This window comes from Clinocottus analis, unplaced genomic scaffold, assembly GCF_023055335.1.
Source record: "Clinocottus analis isolate CAN_PGR_092001 unplaced genomic scaffold, fCliAna1.0.p SCAF_10, whole genome shotgun sequence".
NCBI lineage: Eukaryota > Metazoa > Chordata > Actinopteri > Perciformes > Cottidae > Clinocottus > Clinocottus analis.
This window is the reverse complement of record NW_027175821.1, coordinates 7,646,880-7,673,069: the sequence shown is the minus strand read 5'-3', so window position 1 is coordinate 7,673,069 and position 26,190 is coordinate 7,646,880. Positions and strand designations below refer to the sequence as shown.

Below are 26,190 nucleotides of genomic sequence, written 5' to 3'. Positions count from 1 at the left end.
AACCATTAAAAAAGCCTGCTTATGTTTCTGGAATTTCCTTTTTTCTTCCAGCTGACACAGCAGTGTAGCATTGGTGCAAACACAACAACTGGACCTCTATGACTGCTGTAGCACATCTGTATGAGAGCAGGTGATGTGTGTTTATGAATAGGTACCAGTGCATTTGTAATCCAGAGGTCTGCCAATAGTGCAGGAACCGGAGGGAATTACCATCTGTTAGTCCTCTGCCAGCATCCAACGCGGTACTAACCGTCTTCCTCATGCATAATTACCTCCACACACACTCCACAAGGCTGATTCTTCTCCACGAGATTGCACCAGTCACTGCTACGGCTCACTCCTAAAGCCTGATTTAGCAGCAGATCAACACAGCCGAGCGTCAGGAATTGTTTCAAAAGCAGACTCCAGGTCAGCGCAGAACTGGTTCCCATCAATGATCAGGTCTGCATTCAGTAAGACTACTCCAGGCAATGCTCTGGTAAGAATTACAAGGCACATTCTGACGCAACTTGAAACTGTTGTTAATCAGTTCCTCCAAATCCATGACTTCCTTGTTATGATCCACGACTTCCTTGTTATGTTGTAAGTCCTTTCCATAATTTGAATTTGCTATAGACGGTACAAAATGTTTTCTTTTTGGTTAGGATTGGTCATGCACTCATATCTGGGAGAATCAGTTTATGTAATGCAGAACGCTGTTGATTATCAAGAAAACAAAGCCCGGAAGTTGGTGCGGAGTGGGGTGCTGGAAGTTACAATCTCTTTTCGACTGCCCTCAGTCCAGCCACATAAAACTGCCTCGCGGCTCTCACCGGGCCCGAACATCCTGAAAATATTGAAACAAGTATGTCTGTCTGACTAGACATTTGCAAAGATTCTGGAGATGGTCCATAGATTGGTCTGTTAGGTTGTTTGGGGTGACCACTGTCTTTCTCTGCTGTTTCAACAGGAATCTTAGTTTCAAGCTGACCATGGGACAGTCACATAGAGAGGTAAGAGTGGATTATTCTGAAGACAAAGACACAATGAAAGAGGATAGAAAGGCAAGGACAGACTTATCAAAGAAAGAAAGACATTTTGAAATGTTGTCTAGTATGTTTCATGTCTTATTTATCTCTCTCTCTCTCTCTCTTTCTCTCAAATCTCTGCAATCTGTTTCTGTCTACCCTGTCTCTTTAATTCTTGAGGCAGTCAAAGCAGAACAGACAGCATGCTCAGAGAACAAAACAGAGCGCACTGTCAGTGAAACTGAGCCTCCACATTTCACCTCTTGTCCATGTCATTTTCTTTACTTCCCCTTTTTGTTTCTCCCTCTAATCAAATGGCAAGCCTGCCTTTGAGGTTCGTTTAGGAGAGGTGTCTCACCACAGGGGCTTTACAAATTCTTCCTCTTCTCTCCTCTCCTGAGGATCCTCTGCAGTGTGACATATCATTCCCTTGGGCATTGAGGGAGACAGGTAGCCTATTCAGGCGGTAGGTTCTCAGGGCTGTTGATATCCTCATAGTTTGAAGAGATCTGAGGCGTTCCTCTCTTCTGTTTGGCTGTGTGTACATTTAAGATGTGTGTACATGATGTATGTGTATGCATAGTAGGCTATAAACATCTCAGCTCGCACAGTAAAACATGTTCATTTACATTCAAATGATGATGCATTTGTACACAGTACACGTGCAAGCTATGCAATGCACACATAGTATGAAGTCTCTGCTTATGCACAGTACATCTTTGCCTCTCTCTCCTTGTCTGCCACACAGCGACATGCGTCTAGGTATAGATGACTCATTAACTCAGCCATAGACATCCATCCCTGATGGAATTGATAACGATGGATGGAGGACAAGCAGGAGGGAAAACAACCTTTCCTGTTCTTTTCCTTGCCATTCTTCCTCCGCTGCTCCAACACACGCACACCTCTTTCTCTCTCTTTCTGTCTGTCTCTCTCTCTTCCTCTCTCACACTGCCTCAGCATCTCGGAGCGAGCGGCAGCATTAACAGTTAGGGAAGAGACTCTGTTTTCACACACCGCACACAGAGTGGAGCCAGCACTTGACGCGCAGACACAAAAAAACGCACGCACACACACACACACACACACACATGCATCGCAAGAAAACGGGAGGTGGACCGAGACTCCAGCAATAGCATGTCCACTGGCTGCAGTCAGACATGTAGGAGGAAGTGCTCTGCTTTCCGTTCCATGTTTGCATCAGTCCTCTAAGCACCTCCCATCCCCCCTCTGAACGCTCGCTCCCTGGCTCTGCGGTTGCTGAGGGGCTGGCTGGAATGACCCAGGAGAGCGGGAGACACAAGGAGATGCGCTAGACGGGGCTGCCAGCCGGGAGATCTCTCTGATCCTTGATCCCTCCTCTTCTCCAGGCTGACATATACAAGGCAGACCTCTGATCTGCCCCACAGATACATGCCCATGTAGGAGGGCATGGCTGTGTAGAACGAGGGTCTTCATCAAGCACAGCCACAGAGAGGACCAGCACAGAGGCACACAGGTAAGAGGCAGCACAGCTGGGGTTTTTCTGCTGGATTTCCATCTTTATTGATCTGCGCAGATGAGAAGGGATCCGCTATGTGTCGTCTGCGAGATGGAATACTTCACTCCGTTGATTCTCATCTTTTTCAATCCCATTGGCTTGATAATTTACGAAGGTTCTGCCATGTGTGTCTAGTTTGTTAATGCCTGCTGTGCTGCATGGTCATTGATTAGAGGGGAGATGGGTCTGTGAATGAGCGCTGTGGCGGCATGATAATGGAATATGTCTCCTGGAGAGCGTGGTCCGATATCCATCATATGTCTGGGGAATGTCAGCAGGAAAGAAAAGGGTAAAACAGGGAGGAAAAAAGAAAATAGAGACAGACAGAAACAGAGGGTGAAAGTCCATTGCATAAGTATGATTTATGTGAGTGCCATTGCCTGTGGGCTTCTGCTGTTTTGGGGGGGCTGACCATTTATTTGGCTTTGCTGTTCCTCAGTGTTTCATTTAGGATTCATATAGATTCACACTGTGCAAATTTTTCAATGAAAGTCTGAAGACTGTTTTTCAGTGTAGCTGATGTTGAAGGGGAAAAAAGGGGCTCACTGTAGCCAGAGAGCACGTACACACCATGAGTGTGATTATGGCGTTTCACCCACAAGGGTGGAAGTTGGGGTAGAAGACCTGGGACAGAGAAGAAAGCTCTGATTTGCTGCATAATTAGAGTTGCAAACTGAGAACACATATGTTGGAGAAAACAAATGTTTATGACAATAATTGTATTAAAGATGTAACATTGCTGTTGCAACCTTGAGACTGGCTGCAGAAAAGGGAAAAGGTCAGTTTCCAACTGAACAGAAAATGTCTCCCCTCAACCTTCCATTAATACTCTGAAGTTTCATTACATGACTCAAAGATGATTATGATGCGTTTCTTCTTCTATGGAAGTGCAATTCCAGAGGTTGACCCCAGCTGGATGTGCCTTTTCAGAAGTGCCCGTGTGGCTGAAAGAGATGAGGTGTCCTGTGGCGTTACATGAAGCATACATCACTGGACGCAGGGCCAGAGACTAAACAGAAGCAAAGCCATTACTCAGATGACCAGGCTCTCTGATCTCATCATGTGACTGGGCAAGTTATAGAGCCACTGGACAGGGCCAAATGAAGGCAATGAGACAGATAGAGCGCCGAGGCAGCCCGGCAGTGAGAGAGCACTCTCCTCAATGCGACAATGAATTCTCGAGGCGGTACATTCAGCATATGCCAAAAAAATATCAATATGTTCCATCATACAGTGTGTTTCAGAGTGGATGGTGGCTGATTTGGAGGTTGATTTTAAAAGCCATCCTGCAACATCCATCGAGATGCCACTCAGGCCGACACTGGCTAGACTTGCGTTTGATGGAGTGGATGTCTGAGGTTGTTCTTTTTTGCAGAAAATGCATTTGTTGGTTAATAGTGGCAGTTTTTAAAGCAGTAAATATACGCACAAGAATCATTAGTTTACAGATGCAAAGTTATATTTATCATTCTGACTTCAGAGTGACATTATTTCTTGAAATTCTGAGTTCTCCCAAATGTAATCAAAGCACATTGAGATAATTTCTGTGTTCTTGCTATTGTACTTTTACACTCAACTGCTATTTTATCCTCTTTATCAACTACTCCTTTGTCCTGAGAGAGAGCAGGACATCCCAATGATGGTAGGGTAGAGCATAGTGATAGAACTTGTGGTGCAGCCTTTGCCCAAGACAGACACCAAATTCTTGTAATATGGCTCATTGAGACATCCTGATTAGCAGCAAATATAAAGCCTCGACATGCTTTCAGAATCCAATCATTACCAAAGCAGTCGGATGCACATGTAAGGAGAGCTCTTGGCACAAGCTGGCAGCTCTGCAGAGGCACATAAAAGAACCTTATAAAAACAGACATGCCACTCAATAAAACATACAGATCACACCAATTACAGTGTAGGGCATTTAAACACTTTGCGTTGGTAGTTAAGCATGAGTGGATAGCTCTGTTGCAATATGTGTAAACCCTCTCTGAGACACGCATGCATGCACACACTCACATCAACTGCTTCCCCAACTAGAGTTGATTTTTAATCCAAGCACAGCGCCCATCTTCAGGCTTGTTTGGCACAATTATTTATATTTTTATATATATATATATATATATATATATATATATATATATATATATATATATATATATATATATATATATATATATATATTCTTGTAAAGCTCTGCAGGATCTAAACATTTACATTTTATATTTGTGTAAAAACCACCAGTGAATTGATTCTGAAACGAAAGCTGCCTGACAGCTGTCTAATGTTTTAATGTCATTGCACAGGCAAAATGACTTGAACGTGTCAATGCAATGGTATCGTTCATGTGCTTTGTATGGAGTTCAGTGGCATGCAGCTACAGGCTGTGGCTACACAGATAATACTTGGTGAGTAGAATCTAAATGCTATCATAATGTCGTATTAGGACATACTGTTTTAAGCAGGTATGGGGATATCTAGTAAAACCTATCGCAATGACATTTACACAATGGACTCCAACACTCCAATGTGTGAAGAAATCACTTTAAACGGTTTCGTTCCTATAGAAACATTTTGCATGTCTAAAGACTCGACAGAAGAGAAGTAGTCACTTGACTGCGAGGCAGCACATACCATGACAAAACATGTCTGACAAATTTCTCTTTCTCTCTAACTTGCGTGCACACTCTCTCTTGTGGTCATGACAACCAGTTGTTCCTGCCGCTGCATCCGAGGACCAATCTCGCCGAGCTGGATTCATGGCTTCAGATGCACACGAGAAACAAAAAACAAGAATATACAACCACAGTAATAAACTGGCAATGTTACTGGGGCGATAAATATCTGAGTAACACCGTGCATATTAATTGGTCTTTTGTGTCAGCACATATCTGAGAATCACGCTAGTGCTCAGCAGATGAGCAATGCAGTGTGAAGTCATTACTTTACTTGGCCAGGATCCCAAACTGTCAACTGGGGAAAAGAAAACACTTGCAGGAAATGGTAAAATATGACCACACTTTGAAGACTGGATTGTAAGATGTGTGTGGGCTATGGGACCAGCTTCCTGCCCTAAATGAGAGCGAGAACATCTTACTTTGTCTTTAGCGCAAGTTTACACTTTGCTAAGCCCCGCCCCCTACCATTACTTTAGACGTTCAGCGCTACCATGGAGCCCACACTGTCACTAACTGCACTCCCTGCATAATTAATACCCCATTTCATTTTAGAATAAACAAAAAAGCGATTTCAGAGGGAAGCCCACAGAGGATTCTACATTTAGGGGGAGGCAGTATACCGGTTTAATTGTTGTGCCTATGTTAACAGGTTAGAACAGCCACAGAGCTTAAATCTAACTTCCTGTGAAGTCAAACATTTATTTTGAAATGACACCATGCGTATATTGACACACCCTAGTGACACAATGAAAAATAGCGCTCGGGTGTTGCAGTGGGTTGTTCTCTGATGCCATGAAGCGATGACCAGCGGCAGCTATCTGACGAGTTGGGAGTAAAATGTGTTGCGGCGACTCGTATACTGCCAGACCTCAACAGATCATTTATTGTGACAAATACAATACATACATACATATAGATAGATACTGTTTATATTTGCGGAGAAAACACTTGTCTGAATAGATATGAATGAATAAGGGGCTTTACAAAAGTCCAGAAGTGTAAATGAACGTGGCCTAAATCTTTTTCCTTTTCCTGATAGTGTGTTCATTTTGAGCAAATTCTAGCATTTGGCTCACTAATGGAGAGGGAAATGGTTGAATCAATTACCATAAAACAGTCATGGAACACAAAATCTCTCCATAACTTTAAAAGCACTCCGGCCAAAAATGTAGACTTTATGTTTCTTGTCTAGCAACAGACACAGTTAAAAATGCTCGGGGTCATGCAGCATTTGGGAGATGTGTGCAGTCTTTGGGGAAAATATTTGCATTTTCTCCTAACACACACACAATTATAATTTTGCACATAAATATGTATGCTTTACACACAAACACACACATGCTTAAAGTAAAAGCACAATCATTACTGCTAAGATCATGTTGATTACTTTTTTTCTTGTTTCACAGGGTACAAACATAGCCACGGGCTACAAAGCTAATTACATTATTAACTGTGGTTCCATGTTCCCTTTTCTGTCACAGTGGTGCCCCAAAGGCCGCTTCAAAGTAAAGCATTTCATGGTTGGGTATCACAAAACTCCCATCTCGTCCATCTCAGAGTGTGTCTGTACGTGTCCTTCTGCAGCCAGGTGGTAAAACAAATGACTGCAGGGCTTTCTGCAGTCAGAGCAGCACCTTAACTCTCTTTTTTTCTGATAATCTTTATCCCATCAGGTTTGTTTTTCAGCACTCTTAATTTGTCAACAGCAAAAACGTTGAAGTGTTTTAAACGTGCTATAGATTTGTGTGTCGTAACAAAAACTCCATTTTACAGGCGAGCACCGTTGTAGGAAAATAGCCAGGGGGAAGCTGTACACGAGAGGGAGGAGTGGTGGGCATAGACGGTGCTACTGCAGGAGAAATGAGGCGATCAGTGAAGTAGACTAAACTGAGGCGCCTTCAGGAGTCTCATTCGTAGGCCACACGTGTGGACATTTAGAAAGAACTCAATCTTTTAGTACAGTAGGTCTTTCCCCAAAGGAATGGAAAACATATTTGAAAACAGATAGATATATTTACTTAATATTTCAAAAGAATTTAATGGATTTCTCATACTCTCTCTCTCTATTCCACTCTCCATCACCCCAATTCCCCACTTCCCTCCTATTCAGTGTTGTTTCTGCCTCGCTGTCGTCTTCTTGAAATCTGGTTGACGTATACCCAATGTTGAAAGATATAAACCTCAAGGACATGGCACGGCAATATTCCTCTTAGAGGCTAAAAATGTTACACTGTTATGATCTTTTATTAAATGGAGCTGGTCTTGAGCTTTTATAGGAGTGTCGGACATTTGTTTGTTTTTATCATTGTTGTCATGTTGGGGATTTTTTGTTCAATTGAGAATAACATCCCTTCAACCTATAAAATCTACTGACTAGATATATAAATCTTCCTTTGTTCATTACAAACATTACATTTTGAAGACACAATGTTTTACCGCCCATAAAAAAACAGCACAACCAAGATCTTATCCTAGCCTCCAAATTAACAAATTCAATTGTAGTATTTTCCTACTTTTGTCTTTGTTACCGTCAGAATATTCTCCTTTTCCAAATGTCCATTACACATCAAGTATCAGTTTGGAATCACCATCTATTTCCAGAAAATTCGCAGAAAATGGCTATAATCAAGATAAAAAAAAGAAGTCAATATATTCCTCGAGTCTGATAGCGGAGAGAAGAAGAGGGAGAAAAGAAAAGAGATGCACATAAGTATGTGCAGTTGAACATGATTGATGATCTTTATTTCTTTTCCATCGACAGAGAAGAAAACAACCTCATGGAGCGTTAGAAAGTAGATTTTGACAGCAGCATTTCAAGTATTTTGAGATGAGTTGGAAAATAAAAAATAATATGAACGCTTGAATAGCTTGTCACTGTCATGCATAATACAGACACAACAACAACTTTCTCTCACGTGGCTTAAGAAAATATTTTAATTATCTCACACGCGTAAAATCTGAGAAATCTTTCTCTAATAATGGTAACCAGCAGTGAATGTGGGGCATTTGCTAACAAGCTGTCAGAGACTGAATTGCTTCGCTCTTAAACCAGATATAGCTCTCTAAAGTGGAACCACTACATCAGCAGCAAGTGTAGCTCTTCCAGCTTTCTACATCACAGCCTGCTTGATTCACAAGGCATCACTTTGAACCTTTTAAAAACCAATCCCCCCTATGGGAGGGGAGGGGAAGGGGGGCTGAGTGATTGTTATATAAAACTGTAAATCATAGCTTGTTTTATGAAAAAAAAAGCCCCGAACTGCTGTATTTGGATGTATTGAACACCATAAGTAATATCCCTCTCAAACTTTGTTTTGCTTCACTTTATCAAAGTCAACCTTTGCAGCGAGAATGTTCACACATTGTGCTATGATTTGGGTTAGAGTTAAATCTTACAGCTGCATCATTTTTTTTCTCTGTGTCATCTTCTCTTAACCAGTAACATGTATAGACAGATATTTACACATCCTAACAAAATCTCACATGTGTACATTTTATTAAAACAACCAGATTATTCAATGAGTCCTAGTTTGGGTATGACATTTTTGAGGAAATGGCCTAAAAATAGGTTAATGTTCTATTGGTTTTAATACATTTTTATAAAGTCTGGAATAAATCAAACAATTCTTTGTCTGGTTGTGTTGCTCAAGACTGCAAATCTTTGAGTGGTTCAGATCGAGAAACAGATGCAGTGCATGTTACATAAACAGTAGCGAGCAAGACGATGAGAAGAGCATTTTAATCAGACAGGTTTCTAAATGTGACAATACAACCCAATGTGTATACACTACATTGAATAATTGACCTACAGAAAGACCTGTACAAGCAGAACAATATTTTTAAACAATTTTTCATCCAATGAAAACTATTCATTGATTGTAGCGCAGGACCATTGAGCAATGTATCAAGCCCTGCTATTCTATAAATCTTTTAGAACTGTGGTGTCACAAAATGGAGGGTACAAAGTCAACATTGACTTGTGGACAGAGATTAAAGCCATATATTCAACTCAGTGATGCACATTTTTTACCTCGATTACCATACCAGTATCAGTCAAGTCAAGAAGCAGAAAGAAAAGAGGAAGAAAGAAACCAAACACACCAGTCATACGTTCAGTATGCAGGGGGGCTGGACCGGAGAATACAATGTTAATTAATTAAAAGCACAAAATCAATTCTCTAAATAGCTTAAGGAAGCTAGGACATCATTTTGCATTAACTTGGGGAAAAAAATATTTTTAATTGGAGCATAAATGTACTGCATTACTGCATAACAGTTCACGTTTGATGCTTTAAGACACTGTAAACTACCACTGAGCTGGTTTCGATTCGTGGACAGATTTTGTCATCACTCTAGGGTCACAACCTTGCAAGATGCAATCATGAAACTTAACAGGAGCGTGGTTGAGATGAAAAGAAAGGCAGCGTTAGAAGGTGGGCGTGGAACGAGCTAAGGTGTCGGTTAGTAGCAAGGGGAGGTGGGAAGTTGGGAATGCTCCTCCCCCGAACAAATTGGTGTTTCAACTCGTGTGATCCCATTGCAAAATGGTCAATTGTATATGTTTATATATGTAAGTGCAATAAGTGGGAGCATGCATATTTACAATTGAATCTACAGTGGAATATACATTTCAAAGTTCAAATAAAAGGCAGAGATTTGAAGTGTTATGTGAAGATGACAAGTGTGATGCGATCAATTTTTTAGAGAACAGCTTTGTGTGGTGCATTAATATATGTAACAAACATGAGCCTTGATTAAACAACAGGTGGGTGAGGTAGTAGAAAAACACCCACTGAGAACTGTGATGGTTGCGGAGACAGATTAAATGCTGAAATGTTTCACTTAACTGTGAAATTATTAAAATGTAAATTAATGTAATACCTGGCTCACCGTGTTCTGTCTCCTATTTTGTTACCAGCCAAACAAGTACATTCATTGTGAGTGCCATCAAATTAGCATATTTTGTGCAATATTCATTCGAAGCTTTAAGAAAAAAATTGAATAATTATCGCAGTAAACAGAGCACAAGTCTATTCTGTCTAATGACAGAGAATGTTGTTATCGCTACAGGAGAGGAAAGACTCTCCTGGTGTATGTGAATAGTGGGAGTAAATAAATCTCAGGATTCACTTCAATCATCAGCAGTTGTCTTTCTGTGGAGATTTTGGGAAAGGATCTGATGTTCTTCTTTACTTCAAAAAGTGTAAAAAAAAATATTAAAAAAAAAGAGAAATGCGGACGACTCATGTGGTGCTAACAGCGCTAAGAGTGCAAACTCCAGGAAAGTGCTGACGCAGCACAGTGTTTACTAGAGGGGAAGAGGTGGATGGGCGCTGCACCTCCACGACAAAGCTGTTGGTAGATTTTGCGCGACCGTTAGTTATCGTTTCAAGCTTGACAGTTAACAAACATGTTTTGTGTAAACTTTGATATTTTGGGGGAAGGCCTCTTGATGAGAGTGGCAGCGGTGAAGAGCGTATTTGTGGTACCTGGTCCTGCTGCACAGTCAAACGATGATACGGCTTACAAATCAGGAGAGGAGAGCAGATAACGCTCTGAGCGAGCAGACTAATTAGTCGGGAGCGACTGCGTAAAACCGGAAACTAAGATGAAGAATGAGGGTTTGATCACAAAATCGTGATGATTTCCAGTGAGAGATAATTACCGTCAGTAATACCCTGACGCGAGGCATGTTCTCTAAACATCATGGAGGAGGAAAAAATTACGGACAGAAGCAGCGAGAGTACTTCTTTACATCGCTGGCTGAGGGTCATCATCCACCCTGCTTTCAACCGGCCTGGTCAGTAAATCACAGACTCTCTCTCTCATGTCTGTGTGTGTGTGTGTGTGTGTGTGTGTGTGTGTGTGTGTGTGTGTATGCCTCTCCCATATACACAGGACTATTTTCTTTAGGCTACTGAAGTGCGGTACACAATGTTTGGTGGCTACAACTATTTTGTGCTGAAAGGCAGCTACTATTTACTTACTATTTATGTCTCAGGCAGCCGTATTATGAAAGCAATGAGGTACTTGAGGCAGTACTGTATCTACATGTCGGGCCTAACAACACCCTTGAACTGCAGATTATCGACGATACAGTACTGCCTCTCGTACCTTATTGCTTCATTAATCTACCGTTTGAAAACAAACAACTCTTTCTCAAAACTGCTCAAACTCAAATATGTGATGTTGAACTGCTTCGGAGACCATGAAGTCGGAAATATGTAGATGAAGCTAAGAGCAACCAGGGGAATGTTTAAGTATATGTATAAGATCACAAGTCGCAAATGTCCCCGCTGTGGGACTAATAAAAGACTATCTCATCTCATTTTATCTTAAGTTTAAGACTTACTTCTTTGGTGTCTGGCTTTTAAGAGAGGGCGGCTCATGTTCACAGATACTGATTGAACCTTTCTCGGCCGTGGAAAAACATATTGGAGTTCCTTATTTAGACGAAGTTCCTCTTCAAACTGAGGAAGAAAAGTAGAGTTGGAGACAAGCTGAGACACTGAAGAGTTTCAGGTTAAAAGCCCTGTCATTGTGGATATGCTTGTACTAGACAAATAATCTACAGCATGTTCAGTGACAGATTATAGTGTCGACTGTGAGCTCAGCAGTTTAAAGATACATGATGTTATTGCAAAGTCTCCCATTTTACTCTGGCAGGTATTTTTATCACGCCATTACCCCTCTTTCCCTATTTTTTTTTATTTGCATTTGTCAGCTGTGAAATAAATATAAAATGCCTTAAACTTCCAAATATTATTATACGACTACTTTGCCACAAGTATCCGCTGTTCATTTATATACAAGAGTTAGTATCGTAGGGTGCAGAGCAGACGAGTGTGGATTAAATGTTCTGCTTACTTCGTCAGGACAGACGTTGTGATTCCCCTGCAGATAAAGATGCTTTCTTTCATAAAGCCCCGCTCGATTTTGCTGTCAACACAACATATCTATGTACAAACACAAGCTAAGACTTCGACAAAAAGCTCAGATTTGTAGCTGGATGCAACTTATCACATTCTGTTTGAATCAGACTAATTGTGTGTGCAAATTGTTTTGAAATGCCACACAGACAAGGTTACTATTTATTCGCAGACTGTTTTGGGGAATTGTAGCTTTCAGCCCACAGGTCTGTACTACATGCTGTGTGTGTGTGTGTGTGTGTGTGTGTGTGTGTGTGTGTGTGTGTGTGTGTTATGCATGAATACGCTCAGTAAGAGCAGCCTAAGAGGAGTTATTACAGGAAAACAGATTCTTCCCATCCCTCCCATGCACACGCACACACACACACACACACACACACACACACACACACACACACGCACACACACACTCATAGATTGTGTGGTGGTACGTTTATTCTCATCACTGAAGCCTAATTTAAATTGTTAATGTGTTCGCACTCTTTGAGGAAAACAGAGAGGTGGCTTCACTGAATGCTTGTAACACTCCACCCCAACCACCAACCCAGAGGGAGAGGATGGAGCGCAATATGAACATTTAATGTAATTGGACAAGCTAAATGTGGTATTATGCAGAACATGTCCTCACGTAAAAAAAAACAAAAAAAAACAGTGTTCTCTTCATTTCTTCTCTCAAAACCTTGGGCACGTTATCAAGTAAAGTACCAGACTCATGTCAGGATATCTTAGGTATTCATAAAATAATAATACTTTTTGGATGTTTGCAGAAAAGGCTTTGATTGTCATCTAGAATTTAGAATCCTGTTGATGTATCACATGAATTTCTGCTTGCCATAGTACGTCTATAAATAATACAGTGAAGATTCCAATAAACAATTCAAAACACTGATCACTTATTTGTTTGATTATAGGGATTATTAAGTAACAGTAGGACGTTGCAAAAAAATCAACATGAACCATAACCAACAGGACAAATATCAATTGCATATTTTAGTCAACTTTAATACATTACTCATGGTCAAACAACTTTCCATTAAATAAATTGTTTTCACATACTGTACAGTAAATTAACATGCAACACACACACACACACACACACACACACACACACACACACACACACACACACACACACACACACACACACACGCACAAGGATAAGGGTCATCATTCTTCGATATCTTGTCCCTCCTGACATTAGCTGATGGTGACTGCCGAGCTTGATGCCTTTTAGGTTGAAATATAAAAACAGGATCACCATCAATCTTGTCCAGAACTTTTACAGCCTCTAACCGACGGTGGTTTGCACAGCCGAGGGCCACTGCCGAGACGAAGCTCTTGTCTGGTTAATTAATGGTCTGCAGGTAATGTGGGCGACCCGGTCTCCAGCAGCAGTGGAGTACATCCTCTGGAGAAGGATCGGCCAGTAATGAAGGGCACTTAGCCCACCTGCCAGGAGACCGCAGCCGTAATTAAAAGTCACGAAGATTTTCATCCGACTACAGAGGACTGCGTTACAGAGAGACGCTGTGCTGCTGTCAACCTACAGGTCTGAATTTGTATTCAAACGGAGTGCATGCCAAAGAAAACAGCAGACATACAGCAAAGGACATGTTTGCTTATAATCTCAGTGTTTATGATGAAGTATCTTTCTGTGAGGAGCAACAGTGATTAATTGTGCGTTGCTCGGCATATTCTCATTCAGCGACTGTCTCAAAGGTGAAAAATCTGAATTCATACAAATCCTTTGTTAATGGCCTGCCATTCCTCCTGGGAATACAGTAAACACTGGCTCTGTAAATTATATTTCAGAGACAAATATGCTGACAACACACAGAACAACAAATATAGCACATGAATAATGCACTCACTTATCAAAAGGAAAAGTCAAAATAAGACAATATATTCATGCAAAAGCCTGTTGGGAAATGTACATATCAAGCCTGGATTTGAATGAGTAAACTGTAATCAGTTTTCAGAGTTTGATGCAGAAGCACAGAAGGATGCGTCGTCTAATTTTGGCAAAAGCACTTTCATCCGGCAGCAGAGGTGCACAATCACAGCTGCTGACCTGCAGGTTTTTGACTGTTTTCCAGAAAACACAATGGAATTAATTATGAGTTTTGCCAGAGAATGAAGGCAAACAAGTCTATGGGAGTGTCAGTAGAATAGCATACTGTGTTGCTATATAGCCTTTTTAAGGATTACAGGTGGAAATTATGAATGAATATGCCTTCAATCCAAAGTTCTGAAGGTAAAAATAATAATAAGTTCCTGACATTTAAAGATTTTAACAGTTCCACGACTGGGAAAATTCTGCCGATGAAGATCATGTGATGTAGAGTGATTGAAAGCCTACAATTCCTCCGACCAACTGTTAAAAGGTCAGCTGATGAATGTGTACACATGAAGTCGGGAGTGATGATGGTGTTGTTTTAACCATTGATGTCTGCGCTATGTGATAATGTCTTGATAAACACTCAAAGTTTTGCTTCAGCAGATATGTGTGTGGTGAGTTTAAGGATATGTTTTACAATATCAAATTTCCTCTGGAGAACAAACAAAAGTCGAAGATGATCAATTGATCTGTGATTTTAAGAAAAAAAGGTGAAACTGCTCATAAAACTTTGTGTGATGGTAATTTGGCCTCACTGTAAAAAGCCACTACCTAAATGTACAGTAGCTCTGACTGTACTGATAGGGGACAGTTACTCAACATAATTATTCACAACAGGCACAAATAATGTTTCAGTTCAGCAGCAGTAATGGAACAAGTGAACATGTGAAACAAGCTGATAATGGAGCGTGACAGAATAGATTCATTTCTGGTCCACTATGTGGATTTGGCATATCTTGATATTTTCATAATGTTGGCAATTTTTGCACGCAATCTGCCGAGTGCCAGCTATTATGCTGCATTTCCATTATCCGCCACGTATACTCACATGAATATAAAAAATGGGTCTCTCTCTCCAGACTGGTTGGCGGCAGCTGATGACTTCATACATCTTTCGGGCAATTTAAGGCTCCAGCAGCACATGTGGCCAGACTCTCTCTTGCCAAACGTCTCACTGCAAAGGTGCTGCTCCCAGCTAAAGGCTGTAATCTCTCTCACACCTGGCTAGTGTGGCCTATGCCAATAACTGTCTGCCTCTCAAGCTCATCAGTCTGGCAGATAGGAAATCATCCCGAGCCCCTGCAGGAGCCCTGGAGCTGAGCCGCACGTCACAGACAGCACTTTAAACCTTCCTGCAGGCTTGAACAGGAGATTTGAACACAAGCGTGTGGAGGAAGACTTGGGTGTATTCTCAAACACAATTATTTATTTTTTCACTTTTCAGTTTACAAAAAGTCCAAAAACATCATTTTGATCGTTTATGATGCAGAAACAGATAACACGCATACCTTCCATCCAGAGGGAACACTTTGAGCTTTTCTGAAAAGGCTTTGAATGCTGCTCCTCTGGTAGTCTTTTGTCAGAGCATCAAGGAGAAACTGACATACATTTCCATGTGTTTCTGCTGGTGCTGGGTTCTGATGTGTGTTTTTTTGTCAGTGTGTGCCAACATGTGCATGTGTGTCTGTGTGTGTGTGTGTGTGTGTGTGCACGTGTGTGTGTGAAGTGCTTTCTGAGCCGGATGCAGGGGCCTGGTATGACAAAAGCTTACAGCTTCAGACAGACAGATGTTCCTCTTTAGATATCGATCTCATCATGAAACACGGCTGTGAGAACAAAGCCGTCTCTTGTGATTATGTTCCCTTTAGAGCCCGAACCTGGGGAATACTTTGTGCACCGTGCAGTCGGGAACCAGCTGATTGGAGTCACACAGAGATAAATGATTAATGCATTTATGACCGTTTCTATTTTCGTTTCTACCACATTGGCTGTTTGAAGTCAGTGAGAGGGAAAAAATAATCAGAGCTGCTTACCAACTTATTTTGCCTTGTTTTTACTGTGATTTTCAAAGGCCACTGAGATAAGAGAGGAGGGGATATGGCAGCTGGCAGAGAAAAAGGTTGTTTTTGAAAAGCAGAAACCTCAGAGCCACCTTCTCACCAAATATCATCCCCAACAGCTGGGAGAGGAGGACCTCTCTAACCCAGTTGTCCTAAAATCTAACTGAAGTGACACCAGTTTCAAAGGAGTAAACACATCTCTCTCTCTCTCTTTCTCTGTCACACACACACACACACACACACACACACACACACACAGAGTTCATTGACTGACAGCTTCAAGGCTTCTGTGAGTGAGAGCTCCTGATAAGTTGAGGGCAAAAGGTGAGGGCTTCAACATTCGATCAGGCTCCGGCTGACGAGTCAGCTGGCATGCCGCACACGGTGATGAATGGAGTCGGTAGCCTTAATGTGACTAAAGGCCCAAGGATTTGGCTCTCAGAGGAGGCCAGAAGGCTAAACGGTGATGGAAATGCAGTGAGGAAATACCATCTTATTGTGAGGGGGGGAAAAACACAGGAATGGTTTAAGGTTTTTTCCCAATGGAAAGGTTAATATCTAAAGACAAATTGGCACATTAGTTTACAAGCTAATACTCATCTAACAATGAAGCAAGAAATCTCAGTCGGTCTGTCTTTGTGTGTTCTTTGCATATCTCCACAATCGCAAATCTGATCTCCTTCACACTTGGCAGGTGTTGACACAGTACTTTGTCAATATTGGTACAAATTTAAATACTCAACACATTCAATGTTATTACATTTTTTCTACTCAAATACTGCACTTTTTACTTGTGGTTCTCAATGTTTTTGTCATGTTACCTCTTGAATAAAATCAGTGTGTAGTTGATTTATTAAATATAGTCTAATATTTCTCTCAAATGGGATGAGTGCTTCCCATTTAATTTTTGAAATATTTTTTTTCATATCCAATTTTAGTTGTCCTGTTTTGTACATTTCACAATACACTTGCAGTATGTACGAGACTGTCCTAATTGGCCACTCGTACACACAGCTTTTAGCAACAAATTGAAATACTCAACACATTCATATGGTTCATTCTGAAGCAACCTCTCGTGGCCATAGTAATTATGATGGGATCAAAGGTGGAAGTCAGCTGACTTAGTATAAAGAGCGGCGACATCTGATTCCACTTAATTCTCTTTTTTTTCCCACACATGAAAGCCATGTACTGCTGGAGATTTAATATGTTTCATATTTTAGCCAATGATCCCATATAAAGTAAGAAAATCATATAGCTTTGACAGCCAGAGATTTGCAGTCTTTACTGTACAGAGGAAAAGGGCAGCGTTGACGTATTGACCCGCTCTGCTGTCACTAATCAATGTTCACCTCAACCTTCAACATATTCTGCAGAAAGAAATCCCTTGTGTGCCATGCGAATTGGACCGCTTCTCTACTCACGCTGTTTATGTCAAGGTTTGAAATTTGTGACTGTGCGCTCTTCTGTTCAGATGAGAGGTGAGCTTTCGTGGTCCAATGCAGGGGCTCTTTAACGATCTTGGTTTTATGGTGCTACTTAAAGCATGACGTTAGCAATGCGTGACAGGGATGCTGAGGAGGCAAAAGGAGATGGTGCACGGCCACCTCCTCCCTTAGCCACAACCCTCATGAGCTCCTCCCAGTTCCTCGCTGCAAATGCATGGTTTCTGCTGAACGCCGGCTGCGCTGTTTTGCACATTTTCCATCAATCCTTGGGGACAGCACCATGAATATTAATTTGTTCAATGGTTTGTAACTGGATGAACTATACAGAGAAAAGATGAGACGATCCAGGCATTGTATCCAGAAAATAAAATAGAGAAGGCTAAACGGATTTTGAATATATTATTACATTTCGGGTTCCTCAGTACAAAACATATATTTCTGTCGATGCTGTGTCTCCCTGTGCCCTTATACAGATATTAAATCAAGTTTCAGACTTGATATTATTTACATCACGCATAATCATTTGACCTATTGTTAATATATCAATATGTATCAAACGCAGCTGCACGTTTGATATAATTATCACCCCAACACGTACAATACCGACATGTCAGTGACACTAAGCTTCAAACTATGATGTCTTTAGATTCACTTACATGCAGTGTCTTTTCAAAATGAACTTCTGTCTGCTTGATTTAGGGTTCAGGCAACACAACCACTTAGTGAGTTATGAAAAGAACGTGGATGACATTAATGTGTTTCACTTAGGGCAGTTGTCTCTGTGGAAAAGCTGTTTGTTTGACTCATCCACCAGCTCTCCAACCTAAATTACGTAAACTAACTCTTTTACTACCTCATGGGTCTTTAAACACAAACAGACAACACTAATTGTCATATTAAACCACAGTTACATTGTCTGACTCTCACCTAGAAGAAGACAGCCACAGCAAAAAGAGGATTAAAATCGATTCTCTAGCTTTATCAACATGCCTCTTTTTTTACTTCTACTAATTGTTAGGCTCTCTTGTTACAAACCATCAGATGGAGAGCAGCACTCTTTGAGTCATTCAGTCCTTTAGTGCGTCAGCACATGAAGATCTCTTCAGAGTTATGAGTGAGGATACATCATCCCCAGAACAATTTAATGAAATGGAAAGCGAAGGCCTCTCATTCTCATTACAGTGTTGTGACGCTCGCTTCATACCTCATTTACATAAACGTTCTTGACATCTACTTTCTATACTTAAAAAAAATAAATAGCATTTGCTTAGAAATAAAGTCGACCAGGAATGTGTCAATGCTATAGAAAAACAGTGACTCTGCCATTTTACATTTTTATTGGGATGTTTTGTTTTACTCATTGGCTTATTAAAACCTCATTCTGCTATGTGATACATCTGCATTTGTACATTCAAATCTGTAAGCAAACCTTTGAAGAGGTCATTTTTGTAAAAATAAATATGTTTTGTCTTTAATTTGATTGAAACATAAAGACAAATGCATGACCATCCGCCCCTCTCAAAATATGTTTGCACCATCCATTATGAAAATGAATGAACATCAATCTTGCATGGTGCCTCAGTAAATCATGCTGGACGAGTTTGTGCAGCGATTGTGTTTTGCTGCATGAGCACGTGTTGGATTTAAAGATCATAGTCATGGTAGTCACATTGTCAAATGTAGATTGATCACCTGCAAACACTCGCAGCACACATGCAGTGTTTTCTTTTTTAATGCCACCCTGTTCTTACAAACTCAGAACAGGTTCCAGGTCAGGACCGGCTCTAAATGTAGCTTCTTGATTTATAAACTCTATGCGACCAGAATTCCTTCCTTCCTATAGATTTTCAATACGCTAAACATATAAAAAGGTCATCGGACTGTGTTTCTGTGACCCTCTCTGTGTAATAGCTTTCTCTGGATGACTAGTAGGCTGGATGGCCTCAAGCTCTTCAGTGGGCCAAACCTGTTATGTTGCAATGCTTTTACCACTTTCCCTTGAGACTTGACTTTTAAAGAGTTCATGACAGTGCCCTATGAAGTATAAAGTATTAAGCTCTAGTTTATGTTAGAGAGCTTCTCACGTTTACACTGTAGTGGTGTACAGTATGTCAATGGACTCATGTTCCTAGTGTGCCTTCAGCTTTTCTAGACTCCAAATAAATAATGCATAACGATATGAGTGTATTCAGTTACAGTGAATGGCTAGACTTACATGGGTTGATTAGCCAAGGAGGGTTCAAAAGGACAATTAACAAGCTTTGGCTTATTTATGACAGAGGAATATATGCATAAAATAAGACATACTGCAGGGTATATGAGTTCCAGCTCCAGTTTTTATGTTGCTGGCCTGTTGCCATGAACTTATTGGCACCTCTCTGGCATGAGGACACCACATATTTGACATTTACTTGTATATTTGTGGGTGAAAATTGAACCAAAATAATGAGGTTAGAGATGTATCATGTTTCCACTATGTTTTACATGTGTTACATGTTGTACTGCGGAGACATTATTTTGATTATTTACAAGAAAATATTGATTTTTTCCTGATATGTATGAGCTAAATACAGACATTATTAAACATACAAGATATTTTGTTCAATCTATTTACCAATAACAGATGAGGGCATGATGATAAAGACGAGCAGAAGAACCACGGATGTTTTTGTTTTGTCTTCATAGTCTGCAGCTCAATATCAATCTAAACTAAACGTTATTGTTGGCAACACTTAATGTAAGAAAATGAGCGAGTAACTCTTTTTTTGAAAATCAGACAAAGGTTAAGCCGGTTATTTGTAATCAAAAGAGTTTTTTGATGGCTCCAAATTATGATTGCAAATCATCAGCAGCCGGATGTTGCTGTCTTCTATACTGCGGCGCTTTGTTTCAAGCTACAGCAAAGTACCGCATGAATAATAGTCATTTTCCCAGCACAGAGTATCTAAGTGTTGGTGGTGCGGGGGTGTATTTTGGGCACTGTTTGACATTATAAGAGAAAAGGGGAGAGTGCAGTGAAAGACATGATTAGTCACAGGTGTTCTGGCTGCTGACGTAAACTCTGCATGCTGGTCACAGGGTACATTCATGCAGTAAAGTACATATTCCAGAGCTGAGATGAGCGGGCTGTAAAAAAGATACTATGATGTATGCGCTTACATTACCTGTTATGTTTCCATTGAATAGTTCATAGAAAGTGTCCATAAACAAGGAGAATGGCATTCTCTCTCTATTGAAGTGTGTATAAAACATTGGTAAAGATTAATTTTACAGTACTTTGCCAGCCAGACAAAAAATAAATGGAAGACCAAAGCAAAGCTCGGGTCTCTTGTTTCTAAAAATCAATAAAATCCAAACCCTAAGAATCGTTTTTATTGCACCATGATTGATAATGCACTGGTCTAAAAATAAACCTGTGTGATCATGTTGGCTTTTTAAGTGCATTGAACAATAAGCTAACATTCTCTCACAGTGAAGAAGTAATGAGAAACAATACAGCACGGTGTGCATTAATGCTATTTAAGCTATAATGTTTCAGAAAGAGATTCATTGAAGGTGGAATGAGAGCATTGAAGTAGTTTAATAGTGTGTCTGGTTTGTTGGATCATCTTGTAAAATGGCAATATCGTCTTAGAAATGCAATTTTACTATGTTTTATGTTGTTATGAGCTTTGCGGTTCCCTTTTTATCAAGTATTATTTTCCTGATGAAGGTAAAAGGACCGCACACAAGTCTTCTCAAGATTTAAAGGGGCACTGTAAACTAGCCTGTTTACACCTGATGATGATGATGATGATGATGATGATGATGATGATGATACAAGGGTAATGGAAATAGTTTTTGATCATTTACAGAGGGAGGAATACATTATTCTGGTTTCTTCAATGAAAAATAAAGTAATTAGTTGGCACAAATGGTAAGACATGCATAAGATATAAATGGTTAAACCTTTATTCATGATGGATTGTGTGCATAGGTGCTGTATGCAGTGGTGGAGGAAGTATTCAGATCCTTTACTTAAGTAACTGTTCCACAACGACATATTATATTAGTGGATTATTATTACTAATGCATCAGCATTTTACTGGTGTAGCTAGTCAAACTACTTAACTAATGTAGTATCTAAAATAATGAACCATACAAAGTAGCAAGTAACTGTAACTGTCAATATAAATACTTAAAGTACTGCAGTATAAAATGTGTACTTAAGTAAAGTACTTCAGGAAGTCATGTTTCTTGCGAATGGATTAAGACGGCAGTCTCACAAGATTGTTTTGATTCAAATTTGAAACGTCTTCTCGGGATACTTAAAGATGTGGGACCTAACAGTATCTTCCTGATCTACAATGTGAATAGTCAGAGCTTGAACGTTGAGCTTTTCTGCTGTGTTATGTTGTGTTGTGGAGACACAAACAAGCACAAGACAAGCTCGAAATCCAAAGGCCTGCAGGGGGAATTGCCAAATAAATGATTAATTCATCCTTACATCCTGACTCAAGCCTAACTTGTACTTGTTTAAAACAGATAAACAAGCTGCTGTTGACTGGTCAATTTTAGGTGTACAAAGAACATCCTGTTGATTAGCCAGTAGAACAACAAGCAGATGTAAAGCATGTCATTTGCTTTCTAGTATAAGGTGGTTTCTTCAGATTCATATGATTTTAGCTTGTCAGCAACTGACTTTATGGTGTTCAGTCCGAGCTAAAATCATGTTGGTCATTTGGATGATTCCAAGACAAACAAATAGCAGGTGCCCTAATACTGCAGCCAGTTTTACCTCTCTGAGATGTGCAAGGAATTAGACATTTGAAATCATCCAATAACCCCCCATTAGCGCCACTACAGACTCTCTGACACGCACAAGACTGGATCTTTATTCTAAGAAAAGACTGCATTAATTAGTTGTCCACCTTCCTAATCATTGTTCTCATTTAGTTCTCATCCCTCTCCCCTCTGCATTCATTGGGAAATTATGTATGATTGGTCTGATGTGTAAACATTAAGCTGAAAAGTTAATCATCATAATGAACTTAAATCTGTGGAACAACTGGCCCTCAGAGGAAAATAATCAGTAAGTTGTTCTTCTGTAGGTTACTAATGAGCATTACTTAGGTTATTTATAAGTGCAAGGTATTGAAAAGAAATAGAGTCTAATGGAGTTTAATGGAGACTAATGGACCACATGGTATGAGGAGATAATACTTAAGTTATTGTCATTGTCAACTTATTATATACATGTGTATATATCAGAATTTCTGCGCTTTGTGCTTGTTTACAATTTATATTTTTATATAAATTTATATATATTCGTCTGATTTGTGCTGGTGGAGAAAGAGAAAAAACTATAAAAAGGCTGTCATACTAACTTTGTCTGCTCAGGAGATTTTTGACATTTCCATTTCACCAATAAATGGGATTTACATCCAGAGAAGTGTGTGCCACTTAAGCATTTTTTGACATTGTGAGGCTTGTGTAGAGCACTGGTGGTACCCAAGGAATAACATGAGCACCAAATGTAGCCGAGGGTGGGAGGAAGTAGCAAGAACATCTTGTTTTCGACCTTATCTGGTTCGACTGATAGTTATAATATCCACATATACGATACAATCGATGAGTATAGTGAAGGTGTTATTATTTGTCCGTTTATAAACTTTTTTATTTTTGGTTCATAAGTCATACATTTGAGGATTCATTGATTCCTGGTTTCAAGACAAATCTATCAATAAAATCTAAAAAATCTATCAAAGATACCGATATAGTTTTTTTTGTAAAACTGCAGTTTAATGGGCAATCTTCCTATAACAGCCATGATCACTTGGATCACGAGTCTTGCAGAGTCAAACAGAAAACATTTGAAACAGTTAAAATCAGAATGACATATTTCAGAAGTAGTGACTAATTTTTTTCCAGAGGAATTACTAAACTGTCACGTTTACACAGCAAAATATCACATATATATGTTCACCTCATTAGTCCATTATTTTCCAGCAGTAGTTTCCACTGGCTCCACCACAGAGGGCCCTTCTACTGCATGAAGTCCACTCTCTTGCATCCTTCAATTTCCATAGACACTTGTAGTGCCTCCAAACCTGTCAGCCTCTCATTCCCACAGTGAGAAAAAACTGTCTGCTGAGAACAACCCCTGGGGACTAACTATCTTAATTAGCAGGTATTCCATTTTTCAGTGAAGCATGTCACAGCAGAGGGCACAGTGAGAAAAGGCCAACCCGCAGCTTTCCATTAAAAGCTTTAGGAGGTAAAGAGCTAGCAAGAACCTCTAACAGCAGGGGGATCAAAGACACACACAAATCAATGTGTACTGGACATGTATGAGCACACACATACCGTACAAATGTGTGTGCACGCAGTAAAAACTCACAGGCTTGTATTAAATTGAAATCATTTATGCTTAAAAAACAGCTGGACCACTGAGATATCACTGTGTCTGGATACTTCAGCAGGTTTATTATGGATATTTAAATAGCTTTCACGTTTTTTTTGCGCTCACAAACATCCAACAGCCAGAGCCATGTGTTATCTAAGAAAAAGCCAAAGCACCTCCTCTTATAACCGCAGAGGCTTTGAAGGCACGATGATGCATATTGACAATACAGGACCCTGGGCAATTACAGGCCTTATCTTCCTGACTGACAAACAGTCCGCTTCATTATGAGCTTTTAGCTGACACCTTACCTTAGCCTTCGCCACTGAATCAGCACTGCTAATGCAGAAAATGGAATGGCTAAGAGGTTTGTTAAATATATCTGAATTGTTTAACTGTAATTTTCCTCCTTGATAGTCCTTTTAAAGCTTCCATTAGTGAGTGGCTGTAGTGAATGGCAATTGAAGAAAGGGCATTGGGGGACGCAAAGGAGGAGGAATATGTAACGCACAAACTTCTGGAGGAAAGCAAGGAGGATTATGGTTCGAAATTGTTTCAGGCAACTATAATAAATGAAGTGGATTCTCTTTTCAGTCTAACTTTGTGAAAAGATATCAATAATAAAGATTACAGTTTTTGGTTATTTATTGATTGAGTTATCCCTTTGCGTCAGAAAGAATATCCAGGTGCATTAGTGTAGGCAGCAGGCTATACTTGTTGCCAACTAATGCACTGCACGTCTCGATCAATTTAATACTTAAATAGTATATCTAAATTTAAGCTGTAAATATTTAGGTTTAATGGGGAAACTCTTAAATAAGGATGCTTGTATTTCTCCTCAGATTGCACCTTCGGGGTTATCACCTATCCTTAAATTGCACTCAAATTATCTTCTTTTGTAAGTAAGTGAAACTTAAGGATAGTCTAAACTGAAATATATAACATTCAAAGAGCTTCCCAATCTTTGAAGCATGCAAATAGAGGGCTTGTTCCTGTAGCATGGTGCCAGTGACACCCATATGGGATGTGCTGGAAATAAAAGTCTAGTATAACGGCTAGTATTATGGCTGATTTCTAATGAAAAAAAAAACTCAGTGGTGAGGTGCAGACAAGGCTAACATATCCCCAATGTGCTGAAATGTTTTCACAAGACAGTTTGCTGTCCATGGTGCTGAAACATCTCCACCTGACAGTTTGCCATTCAAAGTGATAAAACATCTCCACCAGTCAGTTTGCTGTCCATGGTGCTGAACGTATCAACCGGACTGCTTGCTGTCCATGGTCCTGAAACATATAACCAGGCTGTTTGCTGTCCATGGTCCTGAAACATATAACCAGGCTGTTTGCTGTCCATGGTCCTGAAACATGTAACCAGGCTGTTTGCTGTCCATGGTCCTGAAACATATAACCAATGTTTATTTATTTTCTTCTTTCTGATTAAGGTTAGGCCCATGAGCTAATAGGTTTTAATTACTGATGATGGTTAACTCTGCCATTAGACATCTCATTGTGTTACCATAGTAACAGTCTTGTGGGTGTAGTGTTGATATATGGATGTAATGTGCTTCTGATTCATTAATTATGACAAATTCTCAAAGGTTTAAGGATAATGTTATAGTAGTACGGCTTGGGGCTTTTTCATGTTACCTAAACCATAGTTGGCCTTGTTTGGGTGTAAAGGTCACATGGGCAGCAGAGTATTGTTATGAATACAGTTAGCATCAGGTGTGTGTATGATATGATCAGACTTCACAAAGTGCACAGTCCAGGCTGTGATGGTTCTGGCCGCATAAATAATATCAGTGGAGAAGTATGAAGGAAAAGAAGGCAGAGAAAAGAAACTCCTGGCAGACATTGTTTGCACCGGACAAATAAGAAGTGTTACAGTGTGTGTTCAGTGAGAAGAGGTGCTGAAACGAATGCAGAGAGGCTTCTGCAAGAGAATAGTCTGGATGAAACGGACAAAGGATCAGGCTCTGTTTACTGAAGTCAAAATGGAGGGAAATAAGCATACTTCACTAGAGTGAACCAAATTGTGGTGAAATAATAATGAGATGAAGGGACAGAAAGGTGAGGAGCTTTCTAAACATTAGGACATGGATTAATTAATAGAACCAAGAAATGAAAGGGTCTGACTATAAGACACCTCCATAATTCAACAGGGAAAAGCACCAGCTAACCTGTTAAAACATGCAATGGTTAGTTGGGTAAACCTGAAACCAATTACGGTTCATGATGTACAATACAAAAAT

The 26,190-nt window shown here is 40.0% G+C and overlaps 1 protein-coding gene across 2 annotated transcripts in view; it reads left to right on the top strand.

Moving 5' to 3' along the window:
• Window positions 1-2,096: 2,096 nt before the first annotated feature.
• Window positions 2,097-26,190, top strand: part of frmpd3 (FERM and PDZ domain containing 3) — a 65,244-nt gene continuing 41,150 nt past the window's right edge. For both annotated transcript variants that reach the window (XM_068586637.1, XM_068586628.1), the window contains exon 1: window positions 2,097-2,505. The gene's annotated coding sequence lies outside the window, so the exon portion shown is untranslated. The remainder of the gene's footprint in view (window positions 2,506-26,190) is intronic.